The following is a 16,596-nucleotide window of genomic DNA, read 5'->3' on the forward strand; positions in this document are numbered from 1 at the left end:
GTAAACTATGGACTTTGGTTAATAAGAACATATATTGATTCATCAATAGTAACAAATGTACCACCACACTAATATAAGATGTTAATAACAAGTGCAACTGTGGAGGGGGTACAAAGGAAGTTCATGATAATTCTATACTTTCTGCTTGATTTTTCTATAAACCTAAAGTTGCTAGAAAAAATAAAGTCTATTTAAAAACAAAAACAAAACAAAAACGAGAAGAAACCTGTGCAGTCTTAAAATAAAAACCAAACCTAACAAAAGGTGGGGGAGCAGAATATAACCAGCTGGGGAAAAGGCACGGAGAGTAAGGCACAATGGAATAAAAAAAATATTGCAGGCAGAGGGTGTAGCTAAGCAGGGGCTAAGGCGAGTGATGAGAGAGCTGTTCATGTTCCCAGCATTGCATGGAGTGCAAAGGAATAGTGGGGTGGATAGAGATGCGGCTCACAGGACATTGGACACCATGCTGGGGAGTTCTAATTTTATCCTGGGAGCAACGGGAAGTCACTCAAGGGTTGTAAGAAGGGAGTGACCTGGAGATTTCTGCTTTAGAAAGAGCATTCTTGTCGCATTATGGAGAATCTTTTTTTTTTTTAAACTTTTTTTTTTATTATTATACTTTAAGTTCTAGGGTACATGTGCACAACGTGCAGGTTTGTTACATATGTATACATGTGCCATGTTGGTGTGCTGCACCCATTAACTCATCATTTACGTTAGATATATCTTCTAATGCTATTCCTCCCTCCTCCCCCCTCCCCACAATAGGACCTGGTGTGTGATGTTCCCCTTCCTGTGTCCAAGTGATCTCATTGTTCAATTCCCACCTATGAGTGAGAACATGCGGTATTTGGTTCTCTGTTCTTGCGATAGTTTGCTGAGAATGATGGTTTCCAGCTGCATCCATGTCCCTACAAAGGACACGAACTCATCCTTTTTTATGGCTGCATAGTATTCCATGGTGTATATGTGCCACATCTTCTTAATCCAGTCTGTCACTGATGGACATTTGGGTTGATTCCAAGTCTTTGCTATTGTGAAGAGTGCCGCAGTAAACATAAGTCATAAGTGTGCATGTGTCTTTATAGCAGCATGATTTATAATCCTTTGGGTATATACCCATTAATGGGATGGCTGCGTCAAATGGTATTTCTAGTTCTAGATCCTTGAGGAATCGCCATACTGTTTTCCACAATGGTTGAACTAGTTTACAATCCCACCAACAGTGTAAAAGTGTTCCTATTTCTCCACATCCTCTCCAGCACCTGTTGTTTCCTGACTTTTTAATGATTGCCATTCTAACTGGTGTGAGATGGTATCTCATTGTGGTTTTAATTTGCATTTCTCTGATGGCCAGTGATGACAAGCATTTCAGACTCCCATACAATAATAATGGGAGACTTCAACACCCCATTGTCAACATTAGACAGATTAACGAGACAGAAAGTTAACAAGGATATCCAGGAATTGAACTCAACTCTGCACCTAGTGGACCTGATAGACATCTGCATTATGGGGAATCTTTAGGAAAGTAAACAAGCCTGGAGGCAGGGAAGACTTTAAGAGGCTACTGCAATAGTTCAAGTGCAGGGGGGTGATTGCTTTGCTAGTTACTCTTCATTTAAGCCTCCAGACCCACTCTGCTGTCTCTGCCCTACTCTGTGCAGAGAAACGGTTTTGATCGAGTTTGAGCAATTATGGATAAAACTGCTAGAAACATTCCTGTGAGGATTTTTGTGTGGATGTAAGTTTTCAGCCCATTGGAGAAATACCAAGGAGTATGATTGCTGGAATGTATGATAAGATCACATTCAGCTTTGTAAGAAACAGTCTGTCTTCCAAAGTGCTGTACCTTTTGTACCAGCAATGAATGAGAGATCCTATTGCTCCACACCCTCACCAGCATTTGGTGCTTAGTGCAGGAGGGAGGAGCCTGAGGACTGCATCTCCTGGGCTCCCTTGCCCTTTGGTGTCATTTGGGTTTGACCAGTAGGAGGTACCAACAAGACTAGAAGACAGGAGGAGGAAGGGTTGGTGTTTTATCCCTTCACCCCAACTTCAGTGCTACACAGGCCACAGCCTCTTCCGCATGCTGTCTTTGACCACAGCAACCACTGGGCGGCCACAGCCCATAGCCTCTTCCATTGGCTCTCACTGAGTCTTGGGAACACAGTAACCTCCCACTGCCTCCAGTGCTAGGAGTAGTAAGGGCATCACTCTTCTTGTCATCCAGGTGCCCCACTGCTCCTTGCTTTTCCATTCACCTCGGCTACATTTCTCAAATTGTCTCCTCATTAAAATCTCTTCACTTCACCCATCTGGGATGCATTTAGTTTTCTACCAGGCCTAATAGATACAGTTGTTATAGGAGTTATTAAGAAATTATTTTAGGCAGATAGAGAGGAAAAGGGGTCCGTGGGAAGTTTTTGTTTCTTTTAAAGCAGCTCCAGAAACATTTCTTGTCTAGCAGGAAAGCCCCAGCTCTTAGAGCTGGGCTGGCAAGCTTTGATATGCAAATGAAGACCATTAGAAACTAGGTCCACCCAAACATGGAGATTCCCACCCTTGTCCTCTTGCCCTTGCCCCAACATGTGCCTGACAACATGGCCACCCCCACATATCCCCATGTGTGTAGAACATCATGGCGCCCTGCATTTGCATATTATAAGGCTAGGGTGGGACGGCCAGTTTTTCCATGGGCTACGTGAACGACATGCCTGGTCAAATCAATCCCCTGAGCCCTATGCAAGTCAGACACCATCTCCTCCAGCCTACTCATAAGCAGCCACTTTTCAGCAAGCACATTGGGTTTCCTCTCTTGGCTTGGAACCCCCCCTCCTCTGAATGGGGGAGCTTCCTCCTTCTTTTAAGGGAGGAGACCACTCCTCATATTGTCTTATGCCCAATTTCTGCCTTCAAAGAAAGAAGAAGTAAAAACTAAAAGGCAGAAATGAAATCCACGGGCAAATTTAGCCCGGCGTCACACCCTGGGCCTGGTAGTTAAAGATTGACCCCTGACTAATCAGTTATGTTATCTATAGATTACAAACACTGTATGGAAAAGCACTGTGAAAATCCCTATCCTGTCCTGTTCCATTCTAATTACCGGTGCATGAAGCCCCCAGTCACGTACCCCCTGCTTGCTCAATCAATCATGACCCTCTCACTTGAACCCCCTTAGAGTTGTAAGCCCTTAAGAGGGACAGGAATTGCTCACTGGGGGAGCTCAGTTGTTAGAGACGTGAGTGTTGCCGAATCTCCTGGCCAAATAAAGCCCTTCCTTCTTTAACTCGGTGTCTGAGGGGTTTTGTCTGCAGCTTGTCCTGCTACACTTTCTAACCTATTACACTCAAAGCTCCTTAAAACCACTCTACGTGTGTCCATGTTGTTTTATCTAAATTGGCACGAGACTAAGGACCCTGGTGTTCCTCTAGTCATCGAAGCTGTATCACAGTTGCTTTAACATAAGTGGTGGTAGGAAGAGACACCGGAGACACCTGGAGAGATACTGCTCTTAGGCAATGAACTTGACAAGAACAACGGGGCTTGGACAGAGCAGGGATGAGAGAGAGAAGTACAGGCAGGAAGAAGTTGTGAGTGATTAATGGATTTTTAGCCTAGTCCCCTGGGTCAGTGGTGATGCCATTTACTACCATTATCTTGGAGCTGCTGGTAGATGCTGGAGATGCTGGTAGGTTTAGGACAAACCACAGTTATGGTGACTATAACTTGAATATTAGTAAAAATCGTTTTTTGCTGGCATGTTACTTGTAAAAACATACAGTTCAGTGATTCACTTCAGAGTCAATAACTCTCTAGGCCCATTTAAAAGGCTTTCAAAAACATGTCCTCGATTAAACAACAGATACCACTTATAGACCATGTCTGTTTTCAAGGGTTTCAGAGCAGTAATTAATCAGGCAACTGAAAAAGCAGAGACCTTATCTTTTTATCCAATTAGGAGAAATCTCTGTGAGTTTTGGTCACCAAAACTGTTTGATTTTGTTGAAGTGCAATGTCATGAGTGACTGCTTTTATATCTTAGAAAATATCAATATTTACTTTAAACTTACAGTTAAACTAAAGGAAGACAAAATGGATTAATTAACCATCACAGAATACATGGAAGCTGCGGCTGGGTTGCTACCACACAGCACCATGAATGGGAAAAGAGGCACACGACACTTTATACTCTCCCCAACTGGGAGACGTTTCTGGCTTCCTCTTCGTGTTTTTGATTTTTTGTGTCCCGTCCATTGACCACATGGGATGGGCTTGTTTCCACCTCCATACTTTTGCCCGTAGACGCTAGACCATCTTCTGTCCTTCCTATCCCATGTGAGTTCTTCTCTACCTTAAAAATATGCCAATTAGACAAGGTGCAGTGGCCCACGCCTATAATCCCAGGACTTTCGGAGGCCGAGGCAAGGCAAGCAGATCGCTTGAGGTCAGGAGTTAGAAACCAGCCTGGTCAATATGGTGATACTCCATCTGCACTAAAACTATGAAAATTAGCCAGGCGTGGTGGTGCACACCTCTAATCCCAGCTATTCAGGAAGCCTGAGTAGACCGAGGCATGAGAATCACTTGAACCCAGCAAGCACAGGTTGCCATGAACCAAGATTGCGCCACTGCACTCCAGCTCAGGTGACAGAGCAAGACTCCAACTCAAAAAAAAAATTAAAAAGCCAAGTAGGCCAGGCATGGTGGCTCACGCGTGTAATCACAGAACTTTGAGAGACCAAGGCAGACAGATCACTTCAGTCCAGTTCAAGACCGGCCTGGGCAACACGGCGAAAACCGGTCTCTACAAAAAATACCAAAAAAATTAGCCAGGTGTGGTGGCGCATGCCTGTAGTGCCAACTGCTTGGGAGGCTGAGGTGGGAGTTTGAGGCTGCAGTGAGCTGTGATCGTACCACTGCACTCTAGTGGGGAGCTGGCCTCTTCTCCCAAAGGAGCCAATCAAGTTAAATGCTCTTCTCTTTTAACACCCAAGGATGGGCACATACAGTGGAGTTCTGGTCTGGGGGGGTAGAGGGAGGGCTTTCTGATGAGAGGAAAAATGCTAGATCTGATTCTGAGGGTGTGCCGGTGTCAGTGGGAGTGATGGGAGGGAAGATATGGCCCCAGGCTTAGGGACATCCAGGCCAGGACTGGACTGCACTGAGAACCAGGGAAACAACTTTGGATCTATGCAACTTATTCCCAAATAGTTCAGAAAAATTTATATATATGAATATACGTATATATGTGTGTACACATACCTACATATATGTGTACGTAAAAAGAGGAGAGAGAAATCTGAGCCCAGGAGGTCAAGGCTGCAGTGAGCTATGATTGTACCACTGCACTGTAGCCTGGGTGACAGAGTGAGACCCCATCTCAAAAAAATATATATATATGTCAAGTACCAGTTCCAGGAAAACCCTGCCAGATTGGGTTTTCTTCCTTTACTCAGCACCAGAAGAGCCATTCTCATACTTAATGTGAACTACCAGGATCTTCAAGTATTTCAATCATTATCATCTAACAAAGTCAGCTGTAAGCTAATTGTTGCCCCATTTTCCAACTGATTTCCACAAGACAGCACAGATTCACTGAGGTTCAGGCCTGGAAGAGATGGCAGAGGCCATGGAGTCTAAGTGGCTTTACCAATGAAAAGACTGCCAGACGCGGTGGCTCATGCCTGTAATCCCAGCACTTTGGGAAGTCGAGGCAGGCAGATCACTTGAGGTCAGGAGTTTTGAGACTAGCCTGGCCAACATGGCGAAACCCCATCTCTACTAAAAATACAAAGATTAGCCAGGCATGGTGGCACGTGCCTGTAATCCCAGCTACTTGGGAGGCTGAGGCAGGAGAAACGCTTCAACCCAGGAGGCAGAGGTGAGCCAAGATCATGCCACTGAACTGCAGCCTGGGTGACAGAGTGTGACTCTGTCTCAAAAAAAAAAAAAAAAAAGACCAAGGCGCTTAGTGTTTGGTGGAGCCAGAAAGAAGGACTCACCCTTCTGACTCTCGGTTCAAAGCTCTTTCCATCTGTATGAGAAGTTGCCTGAGTCTGTACTTTTGGTTTCTAGTCCACCTCTTCCTTAGTAGAACAGATCCATCCTAGAGAAATTTGAGGGAGCAAAATGGAGTAAAAACAAAAAACACCATGCCTACTTGAAATAAAGGTGCACTACAGTTTCTACTAGATAGAATAAAAATATTAAAAGAGGCAACTAATCTAAAAAAAAAAAAAACCCATACAAACAAAATCCACTTCCTTTTGTATCATAAAAAACAAAACATTCTTACTGAGAAGTATAGAGAAGAAAATTAAATTAACCCATAATCGCATCTCCCACAGACTTATTAGCATTTTACTCTATTTCCTTGAAGGATTTTTTTTAATCCATGCATGACCAAAAAATGTAACTTTATATATATAAAGAAAAAAAGTAACATCTCAATTTTGGAAATCGATAACATATTTAAAAAATTACTGCACTGTACTCAAAAACTTATGAAATAGACGGATGGAAAAGAAAAAGATAACATCTCACAGTTTCAGGGATGAGATGTAGGTACATCGGTTTTCTGCAAAGGAAGGATGGATTAAGAGAAGAGGCTTGCTAATATGTAGGGACTCATATGGGATTCTGGAAAGGTGTCCTTTCAGTATGGGGTGGTCGCTCCGGTGTTCCAGGAGCACATGGCTGTGTCTGGTCATTGAACGTTCCCAGGGCTTGTGGGCCATTTGGACAGCAGCCAGCGACAGCAGCCAGCAGATGGGCAGCTAATAGCCTTCCTTCTCCAGTGGCCCAGTGCCAGGGGACCATCACCCACACCTGAGTCTCCCAGCAGCTGGAGAGAAGGCAGGTCATCCCATTGCTCTGTGGACTCAGTTTGGGTCAGAGACAAGGACAGGCTCAACAGTAGGTCAAAGTGAGGCACTGACTTGGCTAAGAGGGTCTCTGTGTTCTCATCTGTAAAAACATGACTCAAGAAAGGAACTGCTAAGCCAATCATCCAGAACACTAAAAATAGAATTTTCTACTGAGTCCTAAGCCAGAGCCAGGTCCTGGGCAAGTATGCTTTATATCCAAAACACAGTGTCCCCAGGCTGAAGGAAGTGATGGATCCCAGTAACACAGATTTCATTGAGTTGGGGAGCATGGGCTTACGCAGCAGTTGAGCTCCTCCCCGCTCCTGGTGACCCCAGGGGTAGGAGTAGGGGACTCACCCATGTCAGGAATAGTTCCAGTTCGCCTGATGAGGAGGCAATATGGGGTCATGACTAAGAGTAGCGACTCTGGCATCTGACCGTCTGGATTCAAATCCCAGCTCTACTTTCTGTAACACTGGGAGAAGTTCTTTAATTTCTCTTTGCCTCTATTTCCCATCTGTAGAATGGGGATAATTAAAAGTACTCGTGGTTATTGTCACAGGGTTGTTGTCACCATTAAAAATGATAATGTGTGTAAAGTGTTTGGCAAAGTACCTGGAGCTAAATGCTCTATAATTTCTAGCTATTACAGTAATTAGAGGTCACCCTCACCCACATACCATCCATGTTCTCCTCCTCTCAGCATGTGCACATGCGCGCACACACACACACACACACACACACACACAATAATGTCCCCGAACCCCATGAGAAGGCTGATCCGCCAGGCACAGCCATCTCCCACAGAGCACTCTGGGATCCAGGGCACAAACTGCAGCACTGGGGGAAGAGAGGCCCTCCCGGGTCTCAACTGCTGTTCTGATGCCTACAGTTTCACAAAACCCTCCACGCACATAGGAACTTCAGGGTTTGCGCTCAGTCTCTCTCTCTTTCATTTCTACTGAATCTCAACCGAGTCCTTCTTTCATGTGACACCTCTGAGCGGCTCTCATGGCTCCTCTGTGTGAATTGGAAAAGATGCTCATATCGCCCAAGCAAATGCAACCCAGTGGCCAGATGTCAGCCCACTTGCCCCTTTGGCCAGGCCCTCTTGTACTCTGAACACCTGGACTTTGTGGCCTGAATGGCAGAATGGAGCCTATGACATGGCCTCCCCTTCATTCCTCTTCTCTTCCTCTCTCCCTCTTCAGCACCCTACCCAGAATGACTTCTCCCTGAACCCCCTCCTGAAACAACATCAACAAAAAGCCTTAATGTGTATCAGCTCATGCAAATAGATATTTGGGTGGGAGTAGGGAATATCATTCGTCTACACATGAGAATTATCTAGAATGTCAGTTAGGGACCAGCCAGAATACCCTACTAATACATGGTTATCTTATTTAATCCACCAGGCACCCCTCATGAGCAACTTTTATTATCTCCATTTTAAAGATGGGGAAACTAAAGGCCAGAGAGGTGAAGTGACCTACCCAATGTCACACAGTGTAAGTAATGAGGAACATCAAACCCAGGTCTGTTTTACTGCAAAATCTACCCTCATAACCACTAGTCAGGTTCATCATAGCTGATGTGATCCAACTTCCCAATGGTTAAAACAAGAGCTACTCAAAGCAATCAAATATTAAGATGTAATCAGATATTATCAAAGCAGTTATACAAAGAATACTGTGAAGTAAATAAAAAATGAATCAATATATTTATCAAAAGTGATCAAAGTGTAATTATGATGGGTAATCAAATCAATCAAGTATTAATATGCATTAGCATTTTCAACATCTAATTATAGAGCACATAATCAAAATATAATGGTGACAAGGGTAATAACAGTCACTCTTTAAAATTGCTCATCTAAAAATTCAACATTCTTATCCAACCAGAGCCAAATCCAAACTCTAATAAATCTGATGGGCATCACTCAGAATCCTTCTCTGGTCCCACGAGGACCCCTCTAATTAGAGTGCTCATATCGTTTATCCTTTGCATTTTGAAACTGAAAGAGGACTGTATTAATAATTACATCAGATCAGTCGGTACAGGCAGACACAGACATATGAACACCTTACCTGTAATAAGCTCTGTTCCCAAACTTTAAAAAAATTGAATCCAAATTTTAAAAAAATAATTATTAAGTCCATATTTTGTGTGGAACCAATGCTAGATATTAGAAATATAATTAGCAGCAATTTATCATTTCAGGTTTCATATTTTCTGTTAGGAAACACAGACAAGTAGATCTTAGAAAGTTAAGCTGCAATGCAATAAACTTCACAGTGGGGACAAAACAGAATGCTGTGGAAGCACATAGAGAGAGAATTGTTGCAGTTATCTATTGCTGCACAAAATACCATCCAAAAACGTAGTGGCTCAAAGCAATAGCAATTTTCTTATATCTCATCAATGTTGTGGGTCACAAATTCAGGCAGGGTTCAGCTGGGTGATTTTTGTGTTAACCGTGGCGTCAATGGGAGTCACTCAGTGTCATCCATTTTGTGGGTGAGCTGGTCTGGAGAGTACAAGATAACCCAGTTACATGTCTTGCTCCCTGGCAGAGATGGCTGGAATGCTGGATCTAATTGGAATTGTCCCCTAGAACACCTACATATGGTCTCTCTACCATGGTGGCCTTGGGTACTTGGATTTCTTACACAGCAGCTCAGGACTCCAAAAGTGAGTGTTCCAGCAAATAAGGTGGAAGTTGCATGACCTTTGATGACCTGGCTTTAGAAGTCACACCATTTCGCTTCCACCATACTTTATTGGTTGAAGCAGTCATGAGTACATGTCAAGCAGATGTGACATAGTTTCTACCTCTTTGGAGTGAGTGTCAAATAACTTGCAGCTTTATTTATTGACTCAAGAACCAAAGCCAGGTTTTGAGGATAGAGGCAGGATTCTAGAGCTGAAGGATGACTAGGAATTAGCTCACAGAGAGAGGGGAAAAGGATAGGTGGAGTTTTGCAAGGGTCCCCAAGATGAAAGAGGCCATGGATTGTTTAGGAAAGTGAAAGTGGTGAAGCAGGGTGTGTAAGGAGAATGGAGAAAGAATTTGCACTGAACAAATGCGTGAGATGATGATACCGAATTCAAAATCTGGCGATGTTTGAGTTCAGGATCTGGCACAAAAAAGATGTTCAATAAATAAGAATGAATGAACAAATGAATGAAAGAATAAGCAGAGTGAAAAGAGAAGATGGTCTAACATAATGCTTTCAGACTTCTTTTTTTTTTTTTTTTTTTTTGAGATGGAGTCTCACTCTGCACTCATCGCCCAGGCTATAGTGCAGTGGTGCGATCTCGGCTCACTGCAATCTCTGCCTCCTGGGTTCAAGCTATTCTCCTGCCTCAGCCTCCCAAGTAGCTGGGATTACAGGTACCCAACACCATGCCCAGCTAATTTTTTTGTATTTTTAGTAGAGACGGGGTTTTGCCATGTTGTCCAGGCTGGTTTCGAACGCCTTACCTGAAGTGATCCACCCTCCTCGGCCTCCCAAAGTGCTGGCATTACAGGCGTAAGCCACTGTGCCTGGCCTGGACTTTCTTTAACAGAAACCTTAGGAAGTAATACCTGTTGTATTTTTTATGTGTATAGTTGTGATAGATTACATCACAGCCTAATACACAAAAGCACATACACACACTTATATGTGTTAAAGTTTCAAGAAATAATATTAACCTGTATTATGGGTAATACACTCTGACATCCAATCTGTTCTCTTCAATTCTATTTCATTATTTTCCAAATGCAGGTCATAATTCACGGAATTGGTTCAAGGCTCACCAAGGCTTTGAGACTCACAGTTTGAAAGACACTGGTCTAAAAGAAAGAGCAAAGCTTAGAGACATGAGGGTCAAGTTAAGTCCTGATTCCATTCCTTGTGATTTGAGCAAGACACACTTACCTACTTAGTTCCATAATATGTATTTCACAAAGTTGTTTTGAGGTAAACAAAAGATGCAAAAATGTCACTGAAATCTACAGAGCATAAAGCATAAAAGTGTCCTTTATTTTCTTTCTTTCTTTTTTTAACATCCCGCAGAACTGACTTTCTGTGAGCATCATGATTTTCAAGCAGGGGATGGGGCTAGCATGTCTCCAGGAACTGGACGTGGGGAGAGCGGACAGCCAGTTATTCTCTTCGCCTGTCAGGCCAATTCCCCACCCTTCTCTTCCTCTCCCCTTCTCTTTGGATTGCATCACCCAATCTGCTTGATCTTTGGCTTCCATTTCTATTTGACCACTGGGTGGCACCAGCGGGAAATCAAAGGACAGGAAGAAAAAGACACTGGAGTGCTGAATCCTCTGTTTCCTCCTCACCTGGCCACATCTTGGCAGTGGCTGCACTCTAATATGACCACAGCTCCTGCCTTCCCAATTCTGTAACTTCAACCCCCACCCCAGCTTCATCAGGCCTGGGGAAGCACTAGCCCCACTGTGGCTAAACCTGGAGCGCTTCATACTCCCACTCCTCTCAGTAAATAACCTCGTCACCAAACCCTTTTCCATGAGACCCTCTGAGAGTGCCAGATGTCCCCTGTGTGGTCTGACTGACCCAAGAGGTCACATGAAAATGGGCCTAGGACCCTTTGTATTTGTGGACATGGGAACCAAGAGAGAGAATCAACAGGCTGGGATGACATCATCATTGGGCATTCTAGACCTTCAAAAGCATGTTTATCCTTCAGGTCATCCTACACTGACTATGATGTCAAAGCCAAAGGTTAAGTCCTGCTTCTCTCAAAACTCCCAAATCTCTCCCACCTCTGAACTATTACCTAAAATTCCTTTAACCAAAGACCAAGTGTTTAACTGGGTAAACAGGTAAACAGACATTAAAAACTTTTAAATATGAACTTCTTCCAGAGGAAACACATTGAAGTGAACATGTTCTGGTTTCAGTTGGGGTGAAACCTCTCGTCTCGGTGCTTTTGCTCCCTGAATGATCATGACCTTGAGAAGGATGTGTGTGTGTGTGTGTGTGTGTGTGTGTGTGTGTCAGGGGGGTGGGTGCTGTGGGACAAGGGATAAGAAGAGACACTGTGATGTTGTGATATAATAAGAAATACATATATTGGTCTTTCTTTCCTGGCACACAGCTCCTAAAACCCTTGGAATCTGGGAAGAAATAAGGGTTTATTTGTGTGCTAAGGAGGTGACTGATGGCTGGGAGCTCCTGGATTGCTTTGGGATGGGGGCTAGTTGGATGGGAACCAACCACGTGATTAGAGGGCTTTCAGCCCCATCCCCAGACCTCGGAGGAGGAGAGAGTGGCTAAAGGTTGAGATGATCATCAACGGCCAGTGATTTAACCAGTCATGTCTAAGTGATGAAGCCTCTATAAAAACCCAAAAGGACAGGATTCTGAGAGTTTACAGGTTGCTGAAACATGTGGAGGTGGTGGAGGGTGGTGCATCCAGAGAGCGCGTGGGAGAGCTGTGCCCCTACCTCTATGACTTGTCCCATGCATCTCTTCCATCTGGCTGGTCCTGAGATGTATCTGTTGGGACTCACAAAACAGTGTCCCGAAGTATGGTGTTTTGGCCTGCTGAGTGCTTTGAACTACAGGAGAATCTCTCTGACCTCCTGATCCCTTGCCTCTCACCTCTCATTCCCTCCCAAGGCCCTCCTGAAGCACCAAGAGATGTTTTCTCTGCAATTTCCCGTATCTGACTAAGGGAAGTTCCTTCATTATGGATGTAGTTGCTGTGAACCTCCTCTCTGATATCTTCATTAACCAGAGAAGATTAATTCACACAGCAGGAGATGAGACTAGAGGACTCAACTCCCAGGACACAAGGCCTGGACAGACTTTTCACCTATTCTTCTGAGGGCGGCTACCTGCGAGATTTTATCTGCACAATAAGACAATCTTTATTCACAACGCAGTCTCTCCCCTCACCCTCCGATAGCTTTTCACCACCACCCTCCAGGAACCTCCAAGTTTCGATTTCTCTGTAGTTCAAACTGCTATTTAAGCTTCAAGTATCTCGCCCTTTTTTGAATCTCATACTTCGAGATTCTCCCATGCATATGCATTATAAATTTGCATGCCTTTTCTCCTGTTCATTTATCTACTGTCAGTTGATTTTCATAGATTCAACTTATCAAACCTTCAGAGAACAGAGGAGAAGTTTAAAACTCCCATACAAGTCCTTTTATAATAAATGGGTAATACTAAGTAAATCACTTTCCTGAGTTCTGTGAGTAGTGGTAGCAAATGATCAAACTTCAGGAGGGGGTCATGGGGACCTCTGATTTATAGCCAGTAGGTCAGAAACACAGGTAACAGGCCAGGCACGGTGGCTCATGCCTGGAATCCCAGCACTTTGGGAGGCCAAGGTGGGTGATTCACGAGATCAGGAGTTCAAGACCAACCTGGCCAAGAGACCAGCCTGGCCAATATGGTGAAACCCCGTCTCTACTAAAAATACAAAAATTAGCTGGGCATGGTGGCGTGTGCCTGTAATCCCAGCTACTCGGGAGGCTGAGGAAGGAGAATTGCTTGAACCAGGGAGGTGGATGTTGCAGTGAGCCGAGATTGTGCCATTGCACTCCAGCCTGGGTGACAGAGCAAGACTGTCTCAAAAAGGAAAGAGAGAGAGAGAGAAAGGAAGAAAGAAAGAAAGTGAGAGAGAGAGAGAGAGAGAAAGAAAGAAGGAAGGAAGGAAAGAAAGAAAGAAGGAAAGAAAGAAAGAGAGAAAAAAGAAAGAAAGAAAGAAAGGAGGGAGGGAGGGAGGGAGAGAGGGAGGAAGAAAAGAAAGGAAGAAAGGAAGAAAGAAAGGATGGAAGGAAGAAGGAAAGAAAGAAAGAGAGAGAAAGAAAGAAAGAAAGAAAGAAAGAAAGAAAGAAAGAAAGAAAGAAAGAAAGAAGAAAGAAAGAAAGAAGAAAGAAAGAAAGAAAGAAAGAAAGAAAGAAAGAAAGAAAGAAAGAAAGAAAGAAAGAAAGAAAGAAAGAAAGAAAGAAAGAAAGAAAGAGGGGAGGGAGGGAAGGAAGGAGGGAAGGAAGGAAGAAAGGAAAGAAGGAAGGAAGGAAGGAAGGAAGGAAGGAAGGAAGGAAGGAAGGAAGGAAGGAAGGAAGGAAGCAAGCAAGCACAGGTAACAACTTGGACTTGTGTCTGAAGTGAGGGCAGTCTTGTGGGACTGAGCCCCTAACCTGTGGGATCTGACACGATTTCCAGGTGGACATCATCCTTTCTCTTGGTTCCTTTTTTTTTTTGTTTCTTTTGAGCCAGGGTCTTGCTCTGTCACCCAGGCTGGAGTGCACTGGCACCATCATAGCTCATTGCAGCCTCAACTCCCCAGGTTCAAGCGATTCTGCCACTTTAGCCTCCCAAGTAGCTGGGGCCACAGGTGCATATCATCACACCTGGCTAATTTTTAAAAAAATTTTTTGTAGAAACAGGATCTTGCTATGTTGCCCAGGCTGGTCTTGAACTCCTGGGCTTAAGCAATTCTCCCACCTCAGCCTCCCGAAGTGCTGGGATTACGGGCTTGAGCCACCATGCCCAGTCAATAGCATCAAATTGAGTTACATTGTATGACAATTAAGTCAGTGTCTTCCACAAAGTGGAGAATTGCATGGTGTGGAGGGAAAGCCCATACATTTTGGTGACCAGAATTGCGACAGTATAGGAGAGGAAAAGTTTTTTTTTCCCAGCAAGCATTGATGACACAAAGATATCAAAGCGAAACTAGACTCTGGGAAGACAACCAGACGATGATACAACTCTGCCTCCTACCCAGGTAATCTTCTCATCTGTGAGGATATGGAACTCCAACCTCTTCCTGGACACCTGATGATCCCCTTGTGATGGGCTTGGAGTCTTGAAACAGAACTATGAGCTCATCTCATATCCCAATCCAGCAGCATGGAAACCTCAGACTGTAAGGCCCAAGACTGGCACTTCTTCTTTCCCAATCCTTTTCTTTCTCTCTCTCCTTTCTTTTCTCCCTTAATTCCTTCTTCCTTCCTCCCAGGATTTACACTATTACCTTTTAGGCAAAACATCCTGAATATGTAGAATAAACTAATTAAGTCAATTTCCCAACTGTTATTTGTTAAGCCTATGCAAGATCTCAAATTTTAGTTATTTGTATACCTACTATGCAATTTTTTCTATTCTGTGGGCCACCAATATTCTTTTCTCTAAGTCAACTAATTCTTTAACTTAAACCCTGTTTGAGTTTCATCCTGGCTGGTTGTGGTGTCTCACACCTATGACCCCAGCGCTTTGGGAGGCCAAGGCGGGTGGATCACTTGAGCTCAGGAGTTCGAGACCAAGCTAGCCAACATGGTGAAACCTCGTCTTTACTAAAAACACAAAAATTAGCCAAGCGTGATGGCATGCACCTGTAATCCCAGCTACTCAGGAGACTGAGGTGGGAGGATCACTTGAACCTGGGAGGCAGAGGTTGCAGTGAGTCGAGATCACCCCACTGTTCTCCAGCCTGGGCAACACAGCAAGTCTCTGTCTTTAAAAAAAACAAAAACAAAAAAAAAAAACCCTTTATCCTAAATACAGCACATCAGTAAAATAACAGATTTGGTTAACTTGTATTTTTTCTTATTACACATTAAAATAAATATATTAAATATATTTCTAAAAAGTATAATACTGTCAATATATAAAAAGAAAAATATTTGTTGTGTGCTACTTAAAATCACCTCACTTATCACAGATGGTGCATATGCCACACTTTAGAATTTTTTAGGAGTACAAGCACAATCCTTGCTGTCACAGAGCTTTACATCTGGTAACAGATAAAGGGAGAGGAAGATTTCACAGCAGCTAGATACATGGTGAAAAGGCAGACTATAGTTAAATCCCAAAGCGTGAGGCCAAGGCAGGAAAGAAAATGAGAGATCAGAAAAATAGAGATGCCAGCAGGGGAGAGAAGGGCTGACAGGCCAGGAAGGATGAATCCATGCTAAATGTATTGATGTAGAGGTTACATTTAAATCTCCAAAGCCTCCCCAAAGCTACAGGACAAATGGCCAATTTCTCAGCACATCTGCCCCCTCATGACTGACCTCTGACCATCCTTGTGGGCTAATCTCCCAGCATATTCCTAGACAGTCTCTTTTGTAAACTGCTTATTCTTCCCAAAATTCACCATCTTCTCCCTCCACAGTACATCCACTCACATTCCTCCCTTTACCTAGAAAACTCTCCAACACTTCTGTTTTTTTTGGCCAATTTCTTTATTATTATTATTATTAATTATTATTCTTTTAGTAGAGATGGGGTGTCATTATATTGCCCAGGCTGACCTAAAACTCCTGTCCTCAAGAGATCCTCCCACCTTGGCATCCCAGTGTGCTGGGATTACGGGAATGAGCCACTGCACCCAGCCCTTATGGCCAATTTCTTTCTTTTTTTTTTTTTTTTTTTTTTTTTTGAGATGGAGTTTTGCTCTTGTTGCCCAGGCTGGAGTACAATGGTTTGATCTTGGCTCACTGCAACCTCCGCCTCCTGGGTTCAAGCAATTCTCCTGCCTCGGCCTCCCAATAAGCTGAGATTACAGGCATGCACTACCACACCTAGCTAATTTTTGTATTTTTAGCAGAGGCAGGGTTTCTCCATGTTGGTCAGGCTGGCCTTGAACTCCCGACCTCAGGTGATCCACTTGCCTTAGCCTCCCAAAGTGCTGAGATTACAGGTGTGAGCCACCATGCCCAGCCTGGCCAATTTCTTTTCTTTTC

General features: G+C 43.8%; 1 long non-coding RNA gene across 1 annotated transcript in view; it reads left to right on the forward strand.

The window, feature by feature from the left end:
* Nucleotides 1-14,928, forward strand: part of LOC112427710 (uncharacterized) — a 94,734-nt gene extending 79,806 nt beyond the window's left edge. Inside the window, exon 2 of the long non-coding RNA XR_003019416.2 lies at nucleotides 14,637-14,928. This is a non-coding gene — a long non-coding RNA (uncharacterized lncRNA). The remainder of the gene's footprint in view (nucleotides 1-14,636) is intronic.
* The last annotated feature ends 1,668 nt before the right edge of the window (nucleotides 14,929-16,596 follow it).

This window comes from Macaca nemestrina, chromosome 3, assembly GCF_043159975.1.
Source record: "Macaca nemestrina isolate mMacNem1 chromosome 3, mMacNem.hap1, whole genome shotgun sequence".
Classification (NCBI taxonomy): domain Eukaryota; kingdom Metazoa; phylum Chordata; class Mammalia; order Primates; family Cercopithecidae; genus Macaca; species Macaca nemestrina.